General features: G+C 50.6%; 1 protein-coding gene and 1 long non-coding RNA gene across 2 annotated transcripts in view; one reads left to right on the top strand and one right to left on the bottom strand.

Moving 5' to 3' along the window:
* RPL13 (ribosomal protein L13) overlaps nucleotides 1-23,421 on the bottom strand; it is a 192,983-nt gene that overhangs the window by 163,099 nt on the left and 6,463 nt on the right. The gene's annotated exons all lie outside the window — the stretch shown is intronic.
* Nucleotides 13,138-20,648, top strand: LOC126943944 (uncharacterized). Its single transcript, XR_007721906.1, has 2 exons — nucleotides 13,138-17,199; nucleotides 17,243-20,648. It is a non-coding gene; the product is annotated as an uncharacterized LOC126943944 (long non-coding RNA).

Genomic DNA, 23,421 nt, shown 5'->3' with positions numbered 1-23,421 from the left:
GGTGTTTCTGCCTGAAAGCAGCAGGCACCATCTTGTCCTTTCAGGTTCACTCTGACCACACATCTCATACCTTCTCTGTGCATGTATTTGAAGTTACTGAAAAGGTGTGTATCAGGAAAGCCGCAGCTCTGCACTAGTCTCTTAAAACCCATCCGTGTGCTCCTGTACTCACTGGGTTTCGTGAAAGGAATGTACAGCCGCCGTTGTGTGGGAAGTAGGGAAAAGACAGACCTGACCCTGAGACAGGCTGGTGTGACTGCCGTTTGGAGCCCAGGCTGATGGTGCTGGTTAGTCAGCCAGTGTCGGGGGCAGACGCCCATCGTCAGTGGCTCCCCTGTGGACCCTCCCACTCAGCCTAACACGAGTGAAAATCATCGTTTGCATACGGTCATGATTGAAAAAGTGCTCTGGCTAACAGCGTTTTGAGACCAAGGCCAGTGTAGGGACCAGTGTTTGCTAACATGGACTCCTGGGCTCTGCGGGTGTTGGGAAAGTGGCTCACGGGAGGGAGCTGAGGGGCCTGAGCTCACAGCTGTGAAACCAGAGTGGCCCTTGGTTGTCTGAAGGAGCAGGCGGTGTGGGGCAGCCACAGGCCTCATGGTTTTTCTTTGCTATCAGTTGGAATTAGTCAGTGTGGATAAAAAGAATTGCTCATCTTAGTGGACTGAAGACTATGGTTAGCAATTGTAGATCTCCTGATTGAAAAAAGTGATAATTGATGTGCCTTGATATAAAGAAAGAAAAAAAGAAAAAGTGATTCAAGTGCGAGTGAATTAAACATTCATAGAGTTGTGTAGGTCACAGTCTCCTGAAACTTGTGGTTCTCTTAGGAGAGAAAAGGGAGACTCTGTAAAAAAAGTTAGCAATCTTGAACTTCCGTTCCTTTCCAAAAATAAGCGTCAGGTCTGCCCAGCTTCCTTCCCAGGGAGGTTGTCATTCTGTTTCGGACAGTGCTTGTGGCCGTGACTGTTTGTTGAGAGCCTGCATAAAGCAGTTGTCATGCAGCAAAGCGAGGGGAGAGCTGATGACGTTGGAAGAAGTGGGGTGCGATTGGGTCCGCGCGAATGTCGTGGTGTTACTTGACAGTGGTTTGGATATTTATTCTTAGGGTCTCAGTGCCTTGCCCAGGTGGAGTGCAGTGGTGCCACCCTAACTCACTGCAGCCTTGGGCTTCTGCGCGGATGTGATCCTCCCCCCTCGGCCTCTTAAAGTTCTAGGATTATAGGTTTGCCCTGGAACTCTTTCTTCTTATGTAAGTGTAACTTTTTACCCATTGATTGTATTAAATAATTTTCTTTCCCTATCCCTAATGTGGCAGCTAGCCCATTAAAGGAGTTGGTGAGAGTAAGGATCTAGAGTAGTAAGAGAAATTTAAAGCCTTGCATTGCTCCACCATTTAGAGAGAACTGCCATTAGTATTAAAAATATCTCCTGGTTTTTCTAACACAGAATGCGCATGGCAGACGTCCTCAGCGCCTGGGATTGTCATCTTGTCCTGTTGCCATTTCTCTAGGTAGAAGCATCTCCCGTTGTTTCACCTGGATTGTGGTTTTGGTTGTGCCTGTGTGCCGACCCTCACCCCCACCTCCAGACATGGACGGGTGATGGTCCCATCCCTGACTCCCTGGTCCCATCACCACACACTGACTCTTCCTATCTCCATGGTCTCTGTCTGCACTCGGCCTCCACAGACCTGTTGAATTCTGAGTTGCTGTAGACATGAGCTGACAGTAAGAAGTGTCGCCTGGTGCTTTTCTGTTTGACAGCATAGCTTGTTTATAGTTGTGGTGGTGTTTTGATGTGAACATGTATTCTAAATGAAGTTTTTTTTCATACCTTAGAACATTTCTTTACTCGGGAGGCTGAGGTGGGAGGACCCCTTGGGCCCAGGAGGTCGAGGCTGCAGTGAGCTGTGTTTGTACCACTCCATCCCAGCCTGGCAACACAGGGAGACCCTGTCTCTTAAAAAAAAAACAAACTGTGATGTTTATTCCAAATATTTTAGAGGCTCTGGATTGGTATTTTCTTCCAGAAATAATGGGATCAGTTACTGAGATTTTCTCTTAGTCAGAAAGAAAAGACCTTTAGACCAGAATTTTCTTTTCCCAACTTGCTTTTAATACCCTGCAGGACCCTAAGACAACAAAAAACTTAGTTTTGTTTTACTTTACCTGATTTGGGCCCAGTTTTTTCATATATGTGAAACAGCAGTTGGATTAAAGCAGTAGTTCTCACTGGCGTGTTTTCCCCTTTTGCCGATATCGTCTGGAGACATTTTTGGTTGCCAGAATTTGCTGGGTGGCCCTTCTGGCACCTAGGAGACCGACGCTGCTCAACCCCGTTGCGCACTGAACCCAGATGCCAGTGGCACTGAGCGTGCGAATTGTTTGACTCACGGCGCTTTGAGTACCCTCAGGACTCGGGGGGTCGATGCTGGGGTTCCTTGCTGGCTTCCTGCTGCCGATACTCTTCCCCTCTCTGAGCCGTTTTACGGACAGCTTCGTGGCACACTTGCTGCTTTCACTGAAACCAGGCTGCTTATTCACATTTATTTTTATTGATGGATTGATTGAGGCTGGAGTGCAGTGGTGTGAGTAGCTCTGGTCACAGGAACACGCCACCATGCCCAGCTAATTTTTTGGATTTTTTGTAGAGATGGGGACTCACTGTATTGCCTGGACTGGTCTCCAACTTCTGGGCTCGAGCAGTCCACCTGCCTCAGCCTCCTGAAGTGCTGGGATTACAGGCGTAAGTCCGCACACCCAGCACACATTTATTTTTAATGGTCCTTGAGGTTAATGGTAGCTTTGAACAATCCTGTCCAGGAGAGTAAGGAGGGAAAAACCTCACTCCATCTTTGCAAAACACACATGTCATGAGTGTTGCTCAGGAAACACGCGATTCTCTTGGATGCTAAGTGCAGAGCTGGGGAACCTGCACCAGCAAGCCCTGTCCTGGGAGCTGCCTTCAATCCTGTCTGTGCTTCCCTCCCTTGTTCTGCACACGGAAGTGTGTGGAGTTGGAGGAGAGCCTGATGCTTGGATGTTACTGAAGTAACATGGGTGTGGATTTTTTTTTTCTTCCCCCATTTAGACTGGTTTGTTTTATTCTTGGAGCCCCCAGAGCTCTTCAGGGAGATTATATAGTTTTATTCAGCTCCTTTTTTTTTTTTCTTTGAGATGGAGTCTCGCTCTGTCACCCAGGCTGGAGTGCAGTGGCCGGATCTCAGCTCACTGCAAGCTCCGCCTCCCGGGTTTGCGCCATTCTCCTGCCTCAGCCTCCCGAGTAGCTGGGACTACAGGCGCCCGCCACCACGCCCGGCTAGTTTTTTGTAGTTTTTAGTAGAGACGGGGTTTCACCGGGGTAGCCAGGGATGGTCTCGATCTCCTGACCTCGTGATCCACCCGTCTCGGCCTTTTTTTTTTTTTTTTTTTAAAGACGAGTCTTGCTCTGTCGCCCAGGCTGGAGTGCAATGGTGCGATCTCGGCTCACTGCAACCTTCGCCTCCCGGTTTCAAGTGATTCACCTGCCCTAGCCTCCCAAGTAGTTGGGGTTACAGGCACACACCACCACATCTGGCTAATTTTTGTATTTTCAGTAGAGAGGGGTTTTGCCCTGTTGGCCAGGCTGGTCTTGAACTCATGACCTCAAGTGATCCACCCACCTCAGCCTCCCAAAGTGCTGGGATTACAGGCGTGAGCCACCGTCCACAGCCTTATTCAGCTTTTTAAAAAATGCTACTGCAGTATACTCTTTCCTCTTAAAATACTCAGTGGAAACGAAAACCACCTTATCTTTTTTTGCACCTTTTGTATAGTTTACAACTTAATATGCTTCTTAAACTTAATATGCTTCTTAAACTTAAAATTAGCCTTTTAAGGCAGGGCACGGCGGCTCACGCCTGTAATCCCAACACTTTGGGAGGCCGAGGTGGGCGGATCACCTGAGGTCAGGAGTTCAAGACCAGCCGGGCGTGGCGGTGGGTGCCTATAATCCCAGCTACTCGGGGAGTAGCTGAAGCAAGAGAATCGCTTGAACCCTGGAGGGGAGGTGGAGGCTGCAGTGAGCTGAGATTGCACCACTGCACTTCAGCCTGGAGGACAAGAGTGAAACTGTCTCAAAAAAGAAAAAGCCTTTTAAAAAACTTACCTTATTGGTAATGTTTTGTTTATATGGCAAGACTACCCACTGGGTTTATTTGGTTTCTTATGTATAGAAAGCTCCAGAGTCTCTAAAATCTGGTTTTATGGTGATTTCACAAGATTGTATCAGTGTCATTTGCTCTTTTTTTGTATTGGACTTTGGATTTACCTTTAAGTTGTTGCAATTGCTGCATTTTGATGTGCAAGTATTTGATGAATGACGGTAAGTTTTGGCCTTGGCACACTGACTAGGAGCTGAGCAGTGGGTTATGGGAGAGGAAGGGAGATGGAATAAACCGTGTGAACCAAATGGAGGGAGACGAGAGCTATGAAAGAACTGAGGCTGAAATTATTGACATGAGCTAATTTCACTCTCTTGTTTCAGAATATACTCAACCCTGCTCTGGGGCACACCTCCATTGGATTTAAAAGACAGTCCTCATCAGCACTGACTTTCAGCTATGGAATCGGTAAATATTCACTGCACTCTCTATCAGTTTATATTATTGTCATTGGTTTGGAAAAATAAGTATCAAAATAATGCATGAGTATCCAGGCTGGTTTTCTTGGACTTGATCGAGTTTTGTCGAAATGTTTTGAATTTTGTTCTGGATTTCACTTAGAGTGTTTTCAGAGTGGTAACCGGTGAGCTTTTTTGGATTAATGAATGGGATCCTTGGTGTCACAGTGAGAGTAAATCTGCTGAAAAATTAAATAGGTTGTTAATAGCCTGTAAAAGTTTATTTCCTCTCGTCTTCCTTTAATTTTCTTCATCCTCAGATGGGCTGGAGATGACCGAGACCACCCCCGCCCCGTGCTGTGTGTTGTGTGCTCTGCGCATGTCGTGTTAACTAACAGTTTGCATGAGGATTCTGTGTCCTGGGAGCTGTTCTGCTCTTGCTGGGATCCTGGTGGTCTCTTGCGTTGTCCTTGGATGAGGATTCTGTGTCCTGGGAGCTGTTCTGCTCTTGCTGGGATCCTGGTGGTCTCTTGCGTTGTCCTTGGATGAGGATTCTGTGTCCTGGGAGCTGTTCTGCTCTTGCTGGGATCCTGGTGGTCTCCCGGGTTGTCCTTGGATGAGGATTCTGTGTCCTGGGAGCTGTTCTGCTCTTGTTGGATCCTGGTGGTCTCCCAGGTTGTCCTTGGATGAGGACTCTGTGTCCTGGGAAGTGTTCTGCTCTTGCTGGGATCCTGGTGGTCTCCCGGGTTGTCCTTGGATGAGGATTCTGTGTCCTGGGAGCTGTTCTGCTCTTGTTGGATCCTGGTGGTCTCCCAGGTTGTCCTGTGCTTCTGGGCACGGTGTTGCTGCGGAGCCCTCTAGATGCGATTCTGACTTTTCCTCGGAGCTGGAGACCAGTGTGTGTGGTGGGAGGTACGGAGTGGGAGCCTGGCTCGCCTGCCCTGACTCCTTGCCTCCTCCTGGGTGTGACAGGCATGTTTTTTGAGAGGAGGGGCAGCAGTCTCCATAAAGACTTTGGCCTTGGCTCTGACCAAGCACGTGGTGCTGTAGAGCAGAGTCCTCCCTCCTTCCGGAGACGTGTGATGACTGGCAGGCTATTTCCTCTGATACGTGGATTGTCAGCAGTTGAAGAGAAAACTTGGCTAATTTAAATTTTCATATTTTGACCAGGTGTGAGTCAGGGTTTTAAAGTGAACAGTCCAAAAATACATGATCTGTTCTGTGTTGTTACTCCTAGCAGACATGAAAGAACCTTTCCTGCAGCTTGTTTCGAGAGCTTCGCAGTTCGGTGTATCCGTCCTTTATCTCCGTCACCTAGAGTCAGGCCACTTTAAGATACACCTGACTGCTTTCTTTCATGTGACTGAATTCTTTCCTTGGAAATGGAGGTGAGGTTTGAAGGAAAGGGAATCATCTGAGATATCCCTGAAAATAGATCTAGAATTGTCTTCTCTTAATCTGCGGGATGGTTCGCAGTTAGAAGGAAGCCAGCCTGGGTAGTGGGCGTGTTTGTGGGTCCAGTGAGATGTTTTTGAAGATCTGGAGGTGGACTGAGCCCGGCTGTGATCAAAGGGGTGCCATGGAGGGGCCAAGTACACAGGAAAAGGGGGGCAGCGATGAGGGAGCACCCCACACCCCAGGGTCTGAGCTGTGCTTCCTCATGAAAAGGATACTGCTGACCTTAATGGATGACAAGGAAAAGCAAAATGCTGCATTTTCTTTCTTTTTTTAATTTTTTTTTTTTTTTTTGTAGAGACAGAGTCTCGTTATGTTGTCCACGCCTGTCTTGAACCCCTGCCCTCAAGCAGTCTTCCTGCCTTAGCCTCCCAAAGTGCTGGGATTACAGGTATGAGCCACCACACCTGGCCAAAATGCTGCTTACTAGTGTGAAAAATAAAATTATTAATAAACAATTAGTGGCGAGGCACAGTGGCTCACGCCTGTAATCCCAGCTCTTTGAGATGTGAAGGTGGGTGAATCACTTGAGGCCAAGAGTTCAAGACCAGCCTGGCCAATATGGTGAAACCCCATTTCTGTTAAAAATGTAGATATTAGCCGGATGTGGTGGTGAATGCCTGTAATCCCAGCTAGTTGGGTAGCTGAGGCAGGAGCATTGCTTGAACTGGGAGGTGGAGGTTTCATTGAGCCAAGATCACAGCACTGCACTCCAGCCTGGGCGACAGAGCAAGACTCTGTCTCTGGGGGGAAAAAAAAATTATCGATGGATTCAGAATACATGCTTCTCTGATTAAAGAGGAACAAGCTGTCAGCAACTCTGCTGACAGGACCTGGAATTGGCCTAAATGTGTGGCACTGTAGTGGATTGAGAAGAATAGATGTACTGCTGCTTAGGTTTGGTGACGTAGGAAATGTTGGCATTTTTGACCATGCCACAGTAATAATCTAAGGTGTTTCATGCCATTTGTCACTTTTGTGAACTATAAATACTCAGTATTGAATTTTGTCTTTTTTTGTCTGTGGTAATTAGATTGAATAAGATGAAGGCCCTTAGCATGAGGTCTGTTTTGGCCACCAGGGAGACTGCAGTGTTGCTACAGAGAGGCCCTCCTGAGCAGAGGTTGGGCGCAGTGTGACCATTGGCGCCGTGACCCACATGGGCATGGGAGGACCTCCTGAGGACCACGCTGAGACTTGTTCTCCATTGTTTTTTTTTTTTTTTTTTTTTCTTGAGACGGAGTCTAGGTCTGTTGCCCAGGGCCTGGAGTGTAGTGGTGCCATCTCGGCTCACTGCAACTCCACCTTCCAGATTCAAGAGATTCTTTTGCCTCAGCCTCCTGAGTAGCTGGGATTACAGGTGCTTGCCACCATGACCAGCTAATTTCTGTATTTTTAGTAGAGATAGGGTTTCACTGTTGGCCAGACTGGTCTTGAATGCCTGTTTGCCATTGTTTTATCTGGCATTAAAATGCAGGGTTTAAAAAAGAGAATAGCTGGCCAGGTGCAGTGGCTCCCGCCTGTAATCCCAGCACTTTGGGAGGATGGGGTGGGTAGATCACTTGAGCTCAGGAGTGCAAGACCAGCCTGAGTAACATGACGAGACCCCCCGTCTCTACAAAAAATACAAAAATTAGCCAGGCATGGTGGCATGTGCCTGTGGTCCCAGCTACTTGGAGAGGCTGAGCGGGGAGGAAGGATCACTAGAGCCCAGGAGGTTGAGGCTGCAGTGAGCTATGATCGCACCACTGCACTCCAGCCTGGGCCACAGGGTGAGACTGTGTCTCAAATAAAGAAAGAAGAAGAAATTTCCAGGTTCTCTAACATTTTTCATTGGTGTTTGTGTCATTCTTGTATTTCACGTTGATTACTTGAGGTGGAATGTGAGCAGTTTAGATGAGATCCACAGTCGCTTCTTCAGTATACGGTGCTGTGCTCTTTTCTCCTGTCTGGGCATGACTTAGGGGCCCAGCTTGGATGGATTCTGGGCTGGTCCTGCCCTGAGATGGGGCCAGATGTGGCCGCAGTGACACAGGGTCCCGGACAGCCTGTGTGTGCTGGTCTGACTGGTGCTGGCTCTGTGGCCCTGGCCCCTCCCTTCCACTCTCCAAGCCTCAGTCTCCTACCCAGGACAGTGGTCACGGTCATACCTACTGTAAAGACTTCCTTAGAGATTAAATAACACTTTACAGAAATAAAACTACATGAAAATAGAGGCTTTAAAACATTTGAGTTTGTAAATTGTTTCTCCAGTATAAAAGTCATTGAAGCTGACATCTTTCTTGGCAAAACAGAATGGTTAGTCCTCTCAGGCGGTGAGGCTGCGTGGCCCCCGATGACCCCAGCATGCGGTGTCCAGTGAGTGTGGCCTCGAGCGACAGCAGGCTGCTGACCCTAACAACATGTGGATGCTCCATTTATGGTTGCGGTGAAATGGGACTTTCGAATTATGTTTCCAAAACGTTGGGGGTTTGAAAGTGGTTTGTTAATGATAGCAGAGGCAGTGTTGTTCATATGAAAGGAGGCTTGAACTTAATGTTTTACATTTTTAATTGACATATCTATTTAAGATAGAAAAGTAATCAAGTTCTGTCTTGCTGAAATGTTGAACTTGTAAGGCAGGTACGATCGTGTGCCTCAGTGTCCCCAAGTGCGCAGTCTGAGCAGCTGTGTCTACGGCCCGTGTCCTTGAGGGTGTGCAGGTCCATGGTGGTGGCTGGGCTGGAAGTCTGCTCAGCCAGAGCCGAGCCCCCTCTGCTTGCTGTTGGTGTGCTGGGGTCCCTGTCTGGGTGGCCGGGTTGGAGGTGGGGAGGGGCAGGGCTGCTGTCTTTGGTGCCGCCCTCCTGCCTTCCCCCGATCTGGCCTTGAAAGCAGAGAGAGGCTCTTCCTGGGCAGGCCCCTCTGCACCCTAGGGCATGGTGGGGGTGCAGAGTCTCCCTGGCACCCTCACCCCCTGGGGTGCTCGTTGGCTGTGAGATGCCATTCCTGGTGCGCTCTCGGGGTTGTTCCTGCCGCGGAATGCTCCAGGCGTTCTTGGGGCTGCGGACGGCCACAGGACTTGACTTGCAGACCTGTGAGAGATGTGTAGGTGCGGATGTGAGTTCATTTCCATTTTCAACTCAGGTTTTGCTAGGATTTAGAAACAGATAACACCATACTTCCATTATTATCAAAGACATATGCGTGATAATTATGCCAAGATAAATAACTGCATTGTTTAGTAGAATGAGTCTTTATTTTAGAGTTCTGAGGAATTATCTGTGGCTAGGCTTCTTTAAACTGCAATAACTTACAGAAGATGCAGTGTCATTTAAGTTAGACTTGTTCATGTGAAAATGGGCACTTGTGGCTGAGTGCTCCCCCCACTCCCTCCCCCTTCCCCCCCCACTCCCTCCCCGCCAGGCTCTGGTTAATGGACGGAGAGTCCCAGGGCCCGGGGGAGGGTTTGGAACGTTGGAGCTTCCCCCACCCCTGTCATCATGCAGAGGGTGTTGGGAGCTCTGGTTGTCAGCACGCTGTTTTCCCACGTGTGTGCTTTTAGCTGGAATGTGTCTCTGGGTGCTGGGACCTCTGCTGACCTGTGACCTCTGCTGTCCTCTGACCTCTGCTGACCTGGGAGGCGTGGAGAGGTCCTGCTGGGGAATTGAGAATGGCTTTTCGTTTGTTGGTTATAATATTGCGGTTATTTTATTTCTTTTGTTAACTACGGTGATTCTCATGGGGCCAGTGTTTTATTTTTTAATACCATCAATTTTTACAGCTGGCTTAAGGGAGTTTTTTCCTCTATGTTTTTATATCTGAGGGTGAAAAACATTTTGCTTGTATCTAGCATAAGAGTACTCAGTAAGTTCTGTTTAAATTGAAGTGAACTTTATGGATGCAAAACCACCAACGTACCTTTTTCCTGTCCCGCTTGTTTCTTCCCGAATGTAACTGGGTTCCTGTAGCAAATGGAGTACGGACTCTGCGTGTCTTCACACATGTCATTGTCACCAGAAGGCCCATTTACAACTGCTTAGATTTTGGTGGGAAGAAGATGAAGGTAGGAGGAAGGAGATGGAGGGTCCAGTGTGGCCTGAGCCCCCCAGTGCCTGGCTGAGGGGGAGGCATGGGACCCGACAAGGAGACTCTGGGAGGCATCTTCGTTACTGGCCATTGGATTCCTCAAGTTCTGCTGAGAATTCTAGTCTCTTTTTCCCCACTCCAGAATAAGGATCTTAATTATTTATTTGTGTTGTCCATTGGGAAAAATGATTTGGGATATGCTTACTGTCAACAAGGGGATAGTGGTGGGTTCCAATTGTAAACTGGCTGGGCACCATGAGACTGTGTCTGTAATCCCAGCACTCTGGGAGGCTGAGGTGGGAGGAGCACCTGAGATCGGGAGTTCAAGACCAGCCTGGGCAACGTGGCAAGACCCTGTCTCTCCAAAAAATACAAAAATTAGCCAGGCATGGTGTGCATGCCTGTCGTCCTAGCTACTCAGGAGGTCCAAAAAATACAAAAATTAGCCAGGCATGGTGTGCACGCCTGTCGTCCTAGCTACTCAGGGGGCTGAGGTGGGAGGATCGCTTGAGCTCGGGAGGCAGAGGTTGTAGTGAGCTATGATCACACCACTGCACTCCAGCTCTAGGTAACAGGAGGATTAGAAGAAAAAGAAAAAAGGAAGAAATGTAGACCCTCTCAACAGCAAGATGTGTAGTGCCTGGCCCAGCCAGGGCAGCCTGCTCCTCTTCAGGTGCAGTGAGATTTCCCGCCGCTTGTGTGCAGGGATTTTGAAGGCAGTGCTGACTGCTGGCACAGGGCTGCAAGTTGGAAAAAGAAGTAGAGCAAAAAGGTCCCTGGGCCTCCGTGGTGGCACCAGCATGCACGAGAAGGGACGTGGTGGAGGGCACTGTTGTTGAGGCGTGGCCCTGGGTGTGGACAGCCAGCGTGGGACCCACGCCCCTGTGCTGCTGCGGAAGGTCCTGCCTCCTGCCCTGGCCGCCCCTCTCTCTGCAGGCGGCTTCAGGGTCCTGCCTCCTGCCCTGGCCGCCCCTCTGTCTGCAGGCAGCTTTCATGAAAGTGTGGGTGGAGGCCGGGCAGCCTGAACGTGTTGACTTTGGCAGCAGGAGCTGCCCGATTCTGCTTACTCTGTGGCCCAGTACATAAGGCTCTGTGTAGAACACGTGCTCACACACATGTGGTTTCCGTCTTGCCCTGGCCATGGTTGGCCACTCCCCACCCCCTTCCGTGAAGCTTCCCGTGTTCTCAGAGGGCTCTCTGCCTGGGCATGGGAAAGAGGGAAATGAGAAGCGAGGGTTCTTTGTAAATCCAAGGATACTTTTATAGCTTTTGGTGTTTGTTGACATTTTGCTGCTAAATGGATGATTTGTTTATTAGGAAAAATAAAACTGGGATTCTCGTTCATATCTGATGGTGTCAGCACATCAGCAGGATAGCAGCTGCTTTAGGGACCTGCATGTGTCTGGAGGGCAGAACCAGAGCAGTAAGCAGAGGGCAGAGGGTAGCCTTTGTAGCCCGGGGCAGGTGTTTCCCTCCGTGGCTCTGCGGGGTTCCTGACGGCTTCAGCTCTGCAGGGTGTCTTAGTCTGGTCTGAGGGCCGAGACTGTCACTCCCACCACCGGTGTCGGAGTCTTTTTCTGTTTATTCTCTGCATTTCCTGGGTACAGTCAGCCTTTGTTTAAAATTTATTATTGCTTGTTTTTTGTTAGTGGGAACAAAGTTTCTAAATATCGAATCCTGGTGGCTTACTAACTACAGCTTTTGGGGATGGGCTTGGCGATGATTTTATGAGGCTTTAGGTGACGCTCAAAGGGCTGTACCCACTGGGTTGGCATCTGTGAGGTATCTGTTCCGTGTTAAATTCTGCCCTGTAGCTACAGCAAACCGTGTTTTAAATTTAGATTGAAATTAAGAAGTGAGCTGAAAGATGCCAGTTTAGATGTGATCAGATTTTGTTAAAGAAATTCTATAAAATGCCAGGATATTTTGGCCTAGTAGTACTGTATTCTAAACTTCAGTGTTATAATGGAAACTTTTAGTAACACAACAACCAGTATTCGTGTGTGTGTGTGTGTGTGTGTGTGTGTGTGTGTGTCTTCTGGTACAGACAGGATCTTGCTATGTTGCTCACACTGGCCTAGAACTCCTGGCCTTAAGCAGTCCTCCCTCCAGTGCCTCCCAAAGCTGTGTGATTGCAGGCATGAGCCATGGCGCCCAGCCTTTCCTGCTCTTCTGAGAAGCTGGCTGTCTTATCTCCCTCACCCCTGTATGTTTTTATGCTGTGGGCAGGGCCGTGACGTGCACAAGACGACCCACGGGGAACCCTGGCTGCAACCCATGGAGAAAGAGTGGACTAAGGAAGGGGAACGCCTTCTCACCCCACCCCTGTTGATAGGTGGATCTTGAATAGAGTTGTGTTGGTGGCTGGGGGTGCTGGAGCCTGGGGTGTTTGAGCTTTGTTGTAGCCCTCGTGATTTATTCTAACACCAGGACTTGGACTGAGTCCTGTGGAGACGGGCGGAATTGCTGCGGGAAGCTGTCTTCAGGGTGTGAGCTCGTCTCATTTCCTCAAGTGGTCGGCTTCACCTAAAAAATCTGTTTTCTGCTCTTGAAGGGGCTTGCTGGCCTGGGCCCCCAGCTTCCCTTGGCTGCTCTGGCCTTTGTGCAGGTGGCTGTTCTGAATGCTGTGCTGTGGCTGTGCTCTTTCGGTTTTGCTCCCAGAGGCAGGGTTGGGGCCGCCTTCCCTGTATTCGTCCTGCTTTTAGAAATTGCACTCCACAGCGGCCTGTTCACTTGTATTTCCCGGTAACTCCTAAGGTCTGTGGGAGGCACGTGCTGTGCTAGATACCTTCACTTATGTCCTCTTCTTTTCCTACAGAATCCCAGAAAATTGCATTTTCCTTATTTTTATTACAAGCGGCATCTAGGTCTCAAAAGATGTTTAGGAAGTAGGGTTTGAATTCAGGATTCCACGGCTGATCAGTGAAGTGAGTGAGTGAGTGCAGGGGTCCTGCTCCACCATGCTGAGGCCAGAGGCGAATGTATCGGTGCTGGACTCTAGGGAGGGTGGCGGGGGGTGCGAGTAGGGGCTACTGTAGCCGTGGGCACGGCTGGGGCGTCTTTAATGCTCATACCGAGGGTCTGACTGTACGTGGGGCAGTGCGCACGCTCATCAGCCTGGGCACCGGCTGTTACGCTCCTTCCAGATGTAGCGGGCCTGCGGCGTGCCCGAGCAGGGTGAGGGAATCTGGGCCCCATTTGCCACCGTGCTCGGGGTCAAGGTGAGGCCGTTTCTAACGGCCTGTGTACCTGTCATCCTCTTCCTCCTCTGCCCAGGCAACTGGGTGCTGCTGCTGGCCTTTCTGTGCATCAAACCTGGTGGTTTTGCCAGCTTCATGCCTCTTTGTCCTGGTCACCATGTCTGTGGTAGCTCAAGGCTACCACTTCTCTAGAGTGGAGAACTGGGCGTCGGAGGGAACAGCGCTGGTGTGAGCCCTCTTGGAGTTTGTTGGCCAAGTATCTATGTGCATCCAGTGCTTGCCAAACAGTGTAGCCTTCTGGGGCTATGCGCAAGTCCTTCGGGCTGTCTTGGCCTCTCTTTCCCTGGCCAGTGGTCACACATGTGCAGTGGCTTCCTGTTTGAGTCTGGGACCAGCTTGAGGGCAGGGGCAGTGCCACTGCATGGTAGCTGTGGCTGGGGAGTGACCGTAGTGATTTTCCACACTTCGCTATAGGTGTGTTTGTTCTTTACTTAAAAATTAATCAGTTTGGCTTTTTGAAGTTAATGGAAGACTGAATTTTACTATGTGGACAAAGGAGTTAATTTTTCTTCTTCTTCTTCTTTTTTTTTTTTGGGAGATGGGATCTGACTCTTCACCCAGGTGGGAGTGCAGTGGCACGATCACGGCTCATTGCAGCCTCTACCTCCTGGGCTCAAGCCATCCTCCTGCTTCAGCCTCTCAGCCTTTCAAGTAGCTGGGATTACAGGAGCACACCACCACGCCTGGTTAATTCTGTGTGTGTGTGTGTGTGTATGTGTTTGATAGAGACAGCGTATCGCCAGTCTTGAGTTCAAGACAAGACTCAGGCTGGTCTTGAACTCTTGGACTCAAGCAATCCTCCTGCCTTGGCCTCCCAAAGTGCTTGGATTGCAGGTGTGAGCCACTTTGCCCGGCCCAGAAGGAGTTAGTTTCTTAGGTGTGTGCGGCTGTCGTGCAACAGTCCTGATGAGGTGGACGTGGTTCCTTTTTGGCTGGGGGCAGGGGCCCTGCTGGCAGGAAACGCTGGGAAGGGCCTGGGAAGGCAGCTCGGTGTCACTGAGCCTTCCAGGTTTTATCTCATTGTCTCTTTCTTTAAAGCTCTGGCCATATCATCTATTAGTCTTTGCCTTTTAATTTTTTTTCTTTTTTCCCCCATGTTCCTTATATGAAAATACGAGTCTTTTTCTGTCAGTCCTCTTCAGTCGTTTCCTTAAGATGCTGATGTTCCTTGTGTGCCTTCTTAGGTCGTTCTTTTCTGTCTGCGTGTTCTTTTCTTTTTCTTTTTGAGATGGAGTTTCACTCTTGTTGCCTAGGCTGGAGTGCAGTGGTACATTTCAGTTCACTGCATCGTCCACCTCCTGGGTTCAAGGGATTCTCCAGCCTCAGCCTTCCGAGTCCGTGGGATTATAGGCGTCTGCCACCATGCCCGGCTAATTTTTTGTGTTTTTAATAGAGACAGGGTTTCACCATGTTGGCCAGGCTGGTCTCGAACTCCTGACCTCAGGTGATCTGCGCCCCCCTCCCTTGGCCTCCCAGAGTGCTGGGGTTATGGGCGTGAGCCACCGGGCCCGGCCTGATGTTCTTAATGTTGCTCATTTGTCTCCTGTTCCCTTTTCCTTTTCCTCTTCCGTATTCCACAGCTGTCCTTTCTGCTGCCTCCGGGAGGGGACCCTGTCCTGGACACAAGGCTTTGTCCTGTGCTGTGGGTCATGCGTGGTGGGATCACTTACTAGCGCGAGGGAGTCCATCTTCTTCAGAAGTCTGTCCTCCTTCCTTCCTCCAGGCAGACACTGGCATCGGAGTCCTCGTTAACTAAAACCCTGTGTCTGATCTGCTGCCCTGTGCTTTCCTTGTCTCTTTTCTGTCCCCACCCAGACCATAAGCACTGGGAGAGCACATCTGTCTTCCTCGCTGCAGCCTGTCTGCATGCTGACACCAGGCATGGCCAGCGAACATGTCTTGTCACGGTGCATGGTGGCTCCTTTGCCCATGTGTCCTCCTCTGCAGCTGCTGCTTCTCCTCTAGGACTGACTGCAGCTCTCAGAGCGCGCTGGCTGGTGTTTTGTCGCCCTCAGGAGCGTGGCTGAGGCCGTGCTGTGGGTTTCCCATGCCCTTTGTGACCTGGCGGTGAGGGTCTGTGTTTCTGCCAGTGTTGTTGGCCTGAGACATGTCTGTCCTGGAGACCAGCATGTGTGGGCGCCAGCTCTCAGAGAGTCCCTTGCTCACAGTACCAAACCCCTTGCTGTATTTTTATTATTAAGAAGTAGAAAACAAAGGGCATAACCAGACTTAGGACTTTGGTGATTTTTCTGGCTGAAGTTGTTTTTTTTTTTTTTTTTTTTTTTTTTTTTTTTTTTTTTTTTTTTTTTTTTTTGAGACGGAGTCTCACTCTGTCGCCCAGGCTGGAGTGCAGTTACGTGATCTTGGCTCACTGCAGCCTCTGCCTTCAGGGTTCAAGCAATTCTTCTGCCTCAGCCTCCCGAGTAGCCAAGATTGCAGGCATGTGCCACCATGCCCAGTAAGTTTTTATATTTTTAGTAGGGACGGGGCTTTACTGTGTTGGCCAGACTGTTCTCGAACTCCTGACCTCAGGTGATCTGCCCCCGTTGGCCTCCCAAAGTGCTGGGATTGTTCTTGCTGGAGCTTTGCTGGAGGTGAGTTGGGATTGACTGCAGTGCGTCCTTTGTGAGGAGTGCTGGGGGAAGATGTGAGGGATTTGAGCCCTGAGCACCAGGGTCTGGCTGGAAGGAAGAGCTTCGTGGACAGGCCTTGAGGACACTTTGGTGCATTTTGTGAATTGTCCCTGTGAGAACATGCCTTACCTGCAGCAGTCAGGAAGGCCGATAGGAAAGTTACCTGTGAAGGTGGCACGGTGGCCCAGGCCTATAATCCCAGCACTTTGTGAGTCTGAGGCGAGAGGATTGCTGCAACCCAGGAGTTCGAGACCAGCCTGGACAACATAGTGAGAACCCTGTCTCTACCAAAAAAAATAAATGAACCAGGTGTGGTGGCACGTGCCTGTAGTCACAGCTAATTGGGGAAGCTGAGGTGGGAGGATCGCCTGAGCCCAGGAGGTCGAGGCTACAGTGAGCGAAGATCGCACCACTGCACTCCTGCCTGTGTGACAGAGCCAGAACTTGTCTCGAAAACAAGCCTGTATGACTGGAGGAGCTGTTTTGCAAATATGCCCTACAGAATACAGTCGTGCCCCAGGTAACGGCGTTTTGTTCCACAACAGACTGCATACGTGGTACCTCCTTCCATAAGATTATTTATTTATTTGTTTATTTTGAGACAGAGTCTTGCTCTGTCGCCCAGGCTGGAGTGCAGTGGCGTGATCTCCACTCACTGCAGCCTTGACCCCACCGTGACACCAGCTTAACTGGTGCGGGCCATTGTCCTGTGAGAGAGCGTGACAGGGTGTCGGGCTGTGGTGTGGGCCATGGCCCTGGCGGAATGGGAGAGGAGAAGTTGTTAGATGTTTCTTTTTGGAAGTCTGATTTCAGTTTTATTTAAAACTACACACTACATTTATGGTGGTCTGTGGACATGATGTTTGTCCACGGGTTCACTATACTGTAAAGGAAGGATCGTCAACCGCAAGTCAACAGTGTGATTTACGATGATTCTTTTATTGTGTGGTACATTCAGCCTCCAAGTGGCGTTTGGATCCATGATGCCTTCGTCCTCAGGTGTCTTCTTGAGGCAGGCGTGGCTGAGCACGTGGTCGCCAGAATGTCTTCTCGAGGCAGGCGTGGCTGAGCACGTGGTCGCCAGAATGTCTTCTCGAGGCAGGCGTGGCTGAGCACGTGGTCGCCAGAATGTCTTCTCGAGGCAGGCGTGGCTGAGCACGTGGTCGCCAGAATGTCTTCTCGAGGTCGGCGTGGCTGAGCACGTGGTCGTCAGAATGTCTTCTCGAGGTCGGCGTGGCTGAGCACGTGGTCGCCAGAGCACATGGTCGCCTGTGCCTGTCCCTCCCTGTTCTCCAGGCTTCACCTCTGTGCACTCTTAGGAAGGTTGAACGTCCAGAGTTTCTCGCCGTCAGGATCCATAGTTGTGACCGCGTCTGTCTTCTCGTGACCCAGGTGTTAGCCTGATAGAGTGCTGGTAACTTTGCCAGTCAGCAGTGTTTTCAGAGGCAGCTTTTCCTTCTCTTCCCTTTACCCCATACCCTTCCAACTGATGGCTCATTTTCTGGAGGACACTAGAATAACAAGATAGTGTTTTGTGGTATTAATCCTTTAAAAGCAGAGGACATTTTTTACTAGCAGGAGGCATAATAGGGTTGTGCCTTTTCAGTGTTTTCAGTGAAGGCCATTTTTTTCATGCCTTCTGATTCCAAAAATGTGTTCCTTCCTGCACTTCCATTTTCCTTAGTTACACAGATGTTGATGTTCTCAGAGTCTTTGCTGGTGATGTAGTGCCTTGGTGAGGGTGGGTAAGAGACTAGAATGGGGCTCCACAGTAGCCCAAACTGGGCTTCCCCTCTCAGCCCCATGCTGCCTGAGGCTGGTGGGTCGAGCCACCTGTGGGCTGTGCCCATGACTATCTGTTGGTGCTGAGAGGACTCCTGGTTCTTCACCAACATGTGCCTGGCTAGCAGCTCACGTGGTGCGGCGTTGGCTCGGAGAGCTTCTTGTAGTTTGGAATTGTGGAACATGGAAGTTTGCCATGTTCTGAGTCTCTTGCATTCTTTCACCCTATTTTAGTTTTATAATCTTGCTACTTTTTGTGCCCTATAACATAAAGATGTGTTTTTGTTTTGCTTTTTTGAGACAAGTCTTGCTCTGTTGACCAGGCTGGAGTGCAGTCATGGCTCACTGCAGCCTCAACTCTTGGGCTGAAACAATGCCCCTTCCTCAGCCTTCCACGTAGCTGGGACTCCAGACGCATGTCCCCACACCTGCCTAATTTTTTTATTTTTATTTTTTTAGAGGTGAGCTTGCTCCGTTGCCCAGATTGGCCTCCAACTTTTGGGCTCAAGTCGTCTTCCTGCCTCAGCCTCTTGAGTAGCTGTGATTAAAGGCACGTGCTGTCGTGCTCACCTCAAGAAGCGTTTTGAAACCCCTTCTCCGGGAGCCAGCAGGGCTCCAGTCTCTGTCTGTTTGGGGGTGTCCTTTTTTTTTTTTTTAAGCCGCTGCTGTTGCCCTGTCGTAGTTGAGCATGTGTCCAGTTGCTTTATCTGTGGGCTTCCCAGGGGTGCCCTCCCAGAGGATGGGGCCTCGCTTACCATCAGCTTCCTCGGGACTTGGGTTCCCTGCTCTGCCCTCACCTGCGTGTGCTCTGCTGCTCCCTGTCCTCAGACGAGATCCGGACGGATGAGCTTCTCCATGATCTTCCACGTGGTGCTGGGGCCGGTCAGGAGGGGCCGGTCAGGAGGGGAGCAGGCCGCACAGGATTGCTCACAGCATCGGCGTGGCTGGTGTCAGTGAGTGCTCATCAGATGCTTCCTGTCTGTGCCTGTCAAGCAGAAGAGAGGGAGGGGATGAGGCCCTAGAGAGTGCGGAGTCCACCTGCCGACAGGAAGTCTCTCCATGGTGTTTTACCTGAAAGCGCGAGGGCACGCCACGCTGAGTGGTTGATGACGTGTCCGTGCGCGGTGATGACAGCAGCATTCCAGGTCACCTGCCACCACGCAGCTGAGCGACGTTGGTGGTGTTGGGCACCTCCTGGGGCAGTGCCTACATGGAGCCTGGTGTTCGATGGTGGGGCTGAGGGGACTGGCCGTCCTCTAGAGCTGGAGCCCAGGCGGAAAGGAGGTCTCCACTGAAGGGCTAGGGTGCCCTGCTTTGTCGGGAGCAGCGCAGTGCTGGCCCTAATTGGGCTCCTTCCCCGGGGAGAGCCTGGAGGGTCTGCAGGCCCCACCTCGCCCATCTCATCCCGCGGTGCTGCCCCCCCACCTCATTCCGCAGAGCTCCCACCTCACCTCACACCACAGAGACCCCCTGTCTCACCCGGCAGAGCCCCCGTCCCCTCTCCTAACCTCACAGAGCCATCTCCTCACCTCCTCCCGCGCAGCCACCCCCTTTACCTGACCCCGCAGTGCTCCCCCTCACAGTTCACTCAAGGCTTGAACTCCCAGACTTAACCAATCCTCCCACCTCAGCCTCCCGAGTAGCTGGGACTCCACTGGCGTGCACCACCATACCCAGCCAATTTTTAAATGTTTTTCTAGAGGCTGGGTCTCCCTATCATTCCCAGGATGCTCTTGAACTCTTGGAGTCAAGCGATCTTCCCGCCCTGGTTTCCTCATGTGTTCAGTACAGGCTGAGCCACTGCCTAAATTTAAATTGATGTACCTGCTAATTTAAATAAGCGCTCAGTCCCAGATACCTTATTGTGGCTTGCTAAGGTTAGGAGTTCCTGTTAACTGTACATTAATATCACTGAGACAAGTCTCATTCTTTCTAGAAAGAACTAGTGTAAGTAAAGTGTAGGCACCCAGATATAATTGGCTCCACATTTCGCCTGCCTTTGTTGGAAGGGCTGTCCTTTGATGCAGTGAACTGTAGGTCCTCATCTTTTCTCTGAAAGTCACACGGATTCGTTGCCTTATGGGAAAATCAGGTTTCCATTCAAGAGGTCCGTGGACAGAGAGCACAACTCGGTGGAGTCTCCTGGGGCCGCCGCGAGAGATCCCCACAGACCAGCAGCTCCAGCAGCAAGGATTTGTTCTCCCACGGCTCTGAGACCAGCTGCCTGCAGGGCTGGTTCCTTCTGGGGTGCTGTTGGTGGGGGTGGGGAGCATCTGCTCCAGGCCCCTCTCCAGGTTCTGGGGAATGGGGGCAGTCTCTGGTGTGCCTGGGCTTGTGGGCGCATCGCCACGATCTCTGCCTCCATCTTCACACAGCGTTCTCCCTGCGTGCACATCCCGGTGTCCGCACCCGCCCTTTCTAGAAGGAAACTAGTCCTGTGGGGTGAGGGTCCACCCTGGTGATCTCACCTTGATCATCGGCAAAGACCCTGTTTCCCAGGAAGGCTATCGTCTGTGTTGTTGGGGGGCTAGAACTTCAACATATCATTTTTGAGGGACACATTTCAATTCATAACACCAGTAAATAAAGTATAGAGAAGAAAGTAAAAATCACGTGTAATCCTACCACCCAAGATAAAACATCTAAATCTACGATGTTGAATATATTACATACTTTTTACAAAAAAAGGATTACTCTGTATATAAAATTTCATATTCTGCATTTTAAAGCTTGGCATTAATTTCCCATTATCCCAACATCATATTTAGTCGCTGCATAATCAAGAGACAAGTTTAATGTCAGACGCAGCGGCTCGTGCTGTAATCCCAGCACTTTGGGAGGCCAAGGAGGGCGAATCACGAGGTCAGGAGTTCGAGACCAGCCTGGCTAACATGCTGAACCCCCGTCTCTACTGAAAATACAAATGTTAGCCAGGTGTGCTGGCGGCCGTCTTGGGAGGCTGAGGCAGGAGAATTGATTGAACTCGGGAGGCGGAGGGTGCAGTGAGTCAAGATCGAGCCATTGCACTCCAGCCTGAGCGACAGAGCAAGATTTGGTCTGGGGAGGGGGAGGGCGTGGGGGAAAGAGAGAAATGTATAATGTTACTGAGAGGCCGGGCGCGGTGGCTAACGCCTGTAATCCCGGCACTTTGGGAGGCCGAGGCGGGCGGATCACGAGGTCAGGAGATCGAGACCATCCTGGCTAACGTGGTGAAACCCCGTTTCTACTAAAAAATACAAAAAATTAGATGGGCGTGGTGACGGGCGCCTGTAGTCCCAGCTACTCGGGAGGCTGAGGCAGGAGAATGACCTGAACCCGGGAGGCAGAGGTTGCAGTGAGCTGAGATTGCGCCACCGCACTCCAGCCTGGGTGACAGAGCCAGACTCTGTCTCAAAAAATAATAATAATAATGTTACTGAGAAAACTTGAGGGCCAGCGTGTTGTGGATTTGTCCACCCGCATATGGTGCCTCCCTTTCCATCTTGGTCTTAGGTGCCATGCCAGGCAGCACCGGGGTGGACGGGGGATGTGTTTGTGAACCTGAGGAGGGCGGAGCCTGTGAGAGGGCGTCTGTAGAGGTTGGAGGGCGTCAGGCGTCAAAGGTATGTGCAGCTGGTCCAGGTGGCTTGGCAGAGGTTCCTGTCAGATGACCAGCCTCCAGCACAGGGAAGCCTAGGAAGCAGAGGCTGCCCCCTCTTGTGTCACTCGGCTTACTCTGCTTCTTGGTCCTGGTGCACTGGACTTCCCTGTGCTCTGGGACATTTTGTCTTTCTGACAGGATGGTCACTTTTAAAAAGTAGACTTTATTTTTTGTATTAGCTTTAGGTTCACAGCAACATAGAGCATAAATTACAGAGGGTTCCCCTGCACCCCTGGCTCAGCATCCCCACGAGAGCGGCCGTTTGTTACGGCCACGACCCCCCTGGACACGGCGTCATCACCCACAGGCCACACGACCTCGGGGTCCACCCGATGCTGTGCAGTCTATGGTTGGACGGATGTATCCTGATGTGGGCCCACCGTTGTGGTATCATACAGAGTAGTTTCACTGCCCCAGGTCCCCCGTGTTCCTGCTACACTTCCCTCCCCCAAGCCCCTGGCATCGCTGATCTTTGTGCTGTCTGCACAGTTCTGCCCTTTGCTGGAGGTCACAGGGTCAGAACCCTACAACCTGTAGTCCTTGGAGACAGGCTGCTTTCTCTCAGCAGCATGTATTTATGGTCCTTTCGTGTCTTTTCAGGGCCTGGTAATATTCTGTTGTCTGGATGGATGCTGGATGGTTGATCCACTCACCTATGAGGGTGTCTTAGGTCACTTGTAGTTGTCTCTCTGGGCTTCTCTTACGGAGAAATGAACAGTAAACAAAGCCAGCCACTGGCCCCTGAGCTCAGTTCTGCCTCTAACCTGCCGTGATGAGGAGGTGTCCCTGCCTGGATTCTTGCTGTGTCATCATGCTCCTGCTCCGTGTTCAGAGCCACCGGGGCTGTGACAGGAGAACAGTGTTCAGGGATGATGCAGCTTCTGTTGAGTCAACACTGAAAACGCCTTGGAAACTGCATCTCACAAAGCATGGAGTTTGTTAACAATTTTTAAGCACTGATGATGCTGAGGGGAGAGAGGGATGTTGGGAGTCTCTTTGGGGTCTTTGGGGCCTTGTCCAGAGACTGCCCCAGGGTCCTGGGTGGCGGTGCACAGCCAGCTGAACCATGTGTTTGCCACTGCATTGGCACTCTTGGGCTAGAAAGTACCTTTGCTTAGCCCACCTGATTTTTCTGTCAGAGACTAGACTAGTAATTTCTAACCTGGGCTTGAGACACTAACAGTGTATTGGGATTTTTTTTTTTTTTTTGGACACACAGTCTCTGTCACTCAGGCCAGAGTGCAGTGGCACAGTCATATAGCTCACTGTAGCCTCAATCTCCCGGACTCAAGCCATCCTCCTGCCTCAGCCCCTTGAGTATCTGAAACTACAGGCACATGCCAACATACCTGGCTAATTTTGTTTTTTTATTGTTTGTTTTGTTAAAATTTTTGTTTGTTTGTTTTTGTTTTAGAGATGGGGTCTCCCTATGTTGCCCAGGCTGCTGTCTCACTCCTGGGCTCAAGCAGTCCTCATGTCAGCTCCCAGAGTGCTGAGATTACAGGTAATCTTCAGCTGTTTCACGGTGTTACCAGATTCTCCAAACACAACTTACCAAACACAATTTAATTTTATTAACATAGTGCTTGGTGACGTTTTGTGGTTGTTTTTGGTGGGTGAAAGTCACACCGATTCAGCAACAGGCAGCCAGTGCCTCCGGGTCCTGTGTTGCTACTGGGGCAGCTGCTCTGACCAGGGACGCGGAGTCCCATGCCCAGGACGAAGGCTCGTGTGCTGGTGCTGAGCTAGCTGGGAGACGTGGCACGGGCCGCTTGTCCCTGGCCACCGCCTGCTGCTGAGGGCTCCACTCCAGTCCCTTGCCTGTTGATCAGAAGGTGCTTACAGGAGAGGCTTCTGGATCCTCTTCATTGTGACATTGCAAGAGCAGTACTGGGTCAGCATCCACAAAAGCTCTCTGTGAAACTGGGAACTGTGTCTTATTCTTCCTGAGTGAAAAGGGAAAGTTTATGCCTCAGCCTGAGGC

Source organism: Macaca thibetana, chromosome 20 (genome assembly GCF_024542745.1).
Source record: "Macaca thibetana thibetana isolate TM-01 chromosome 20, ASM2454274v1, whole genome shotgun sequence".
Lineage (NCBI taxonomy): Eukaryota > Metazoa > Chordata > Mammalia > Primates > Cercopithecidae > Macaca > Macaca thibetana.
The sequence above is the reverse complement of the archived record's forward strand: the minus strand, read 5'-3'. Positions and strand labels throughout refer to the sequence as shown.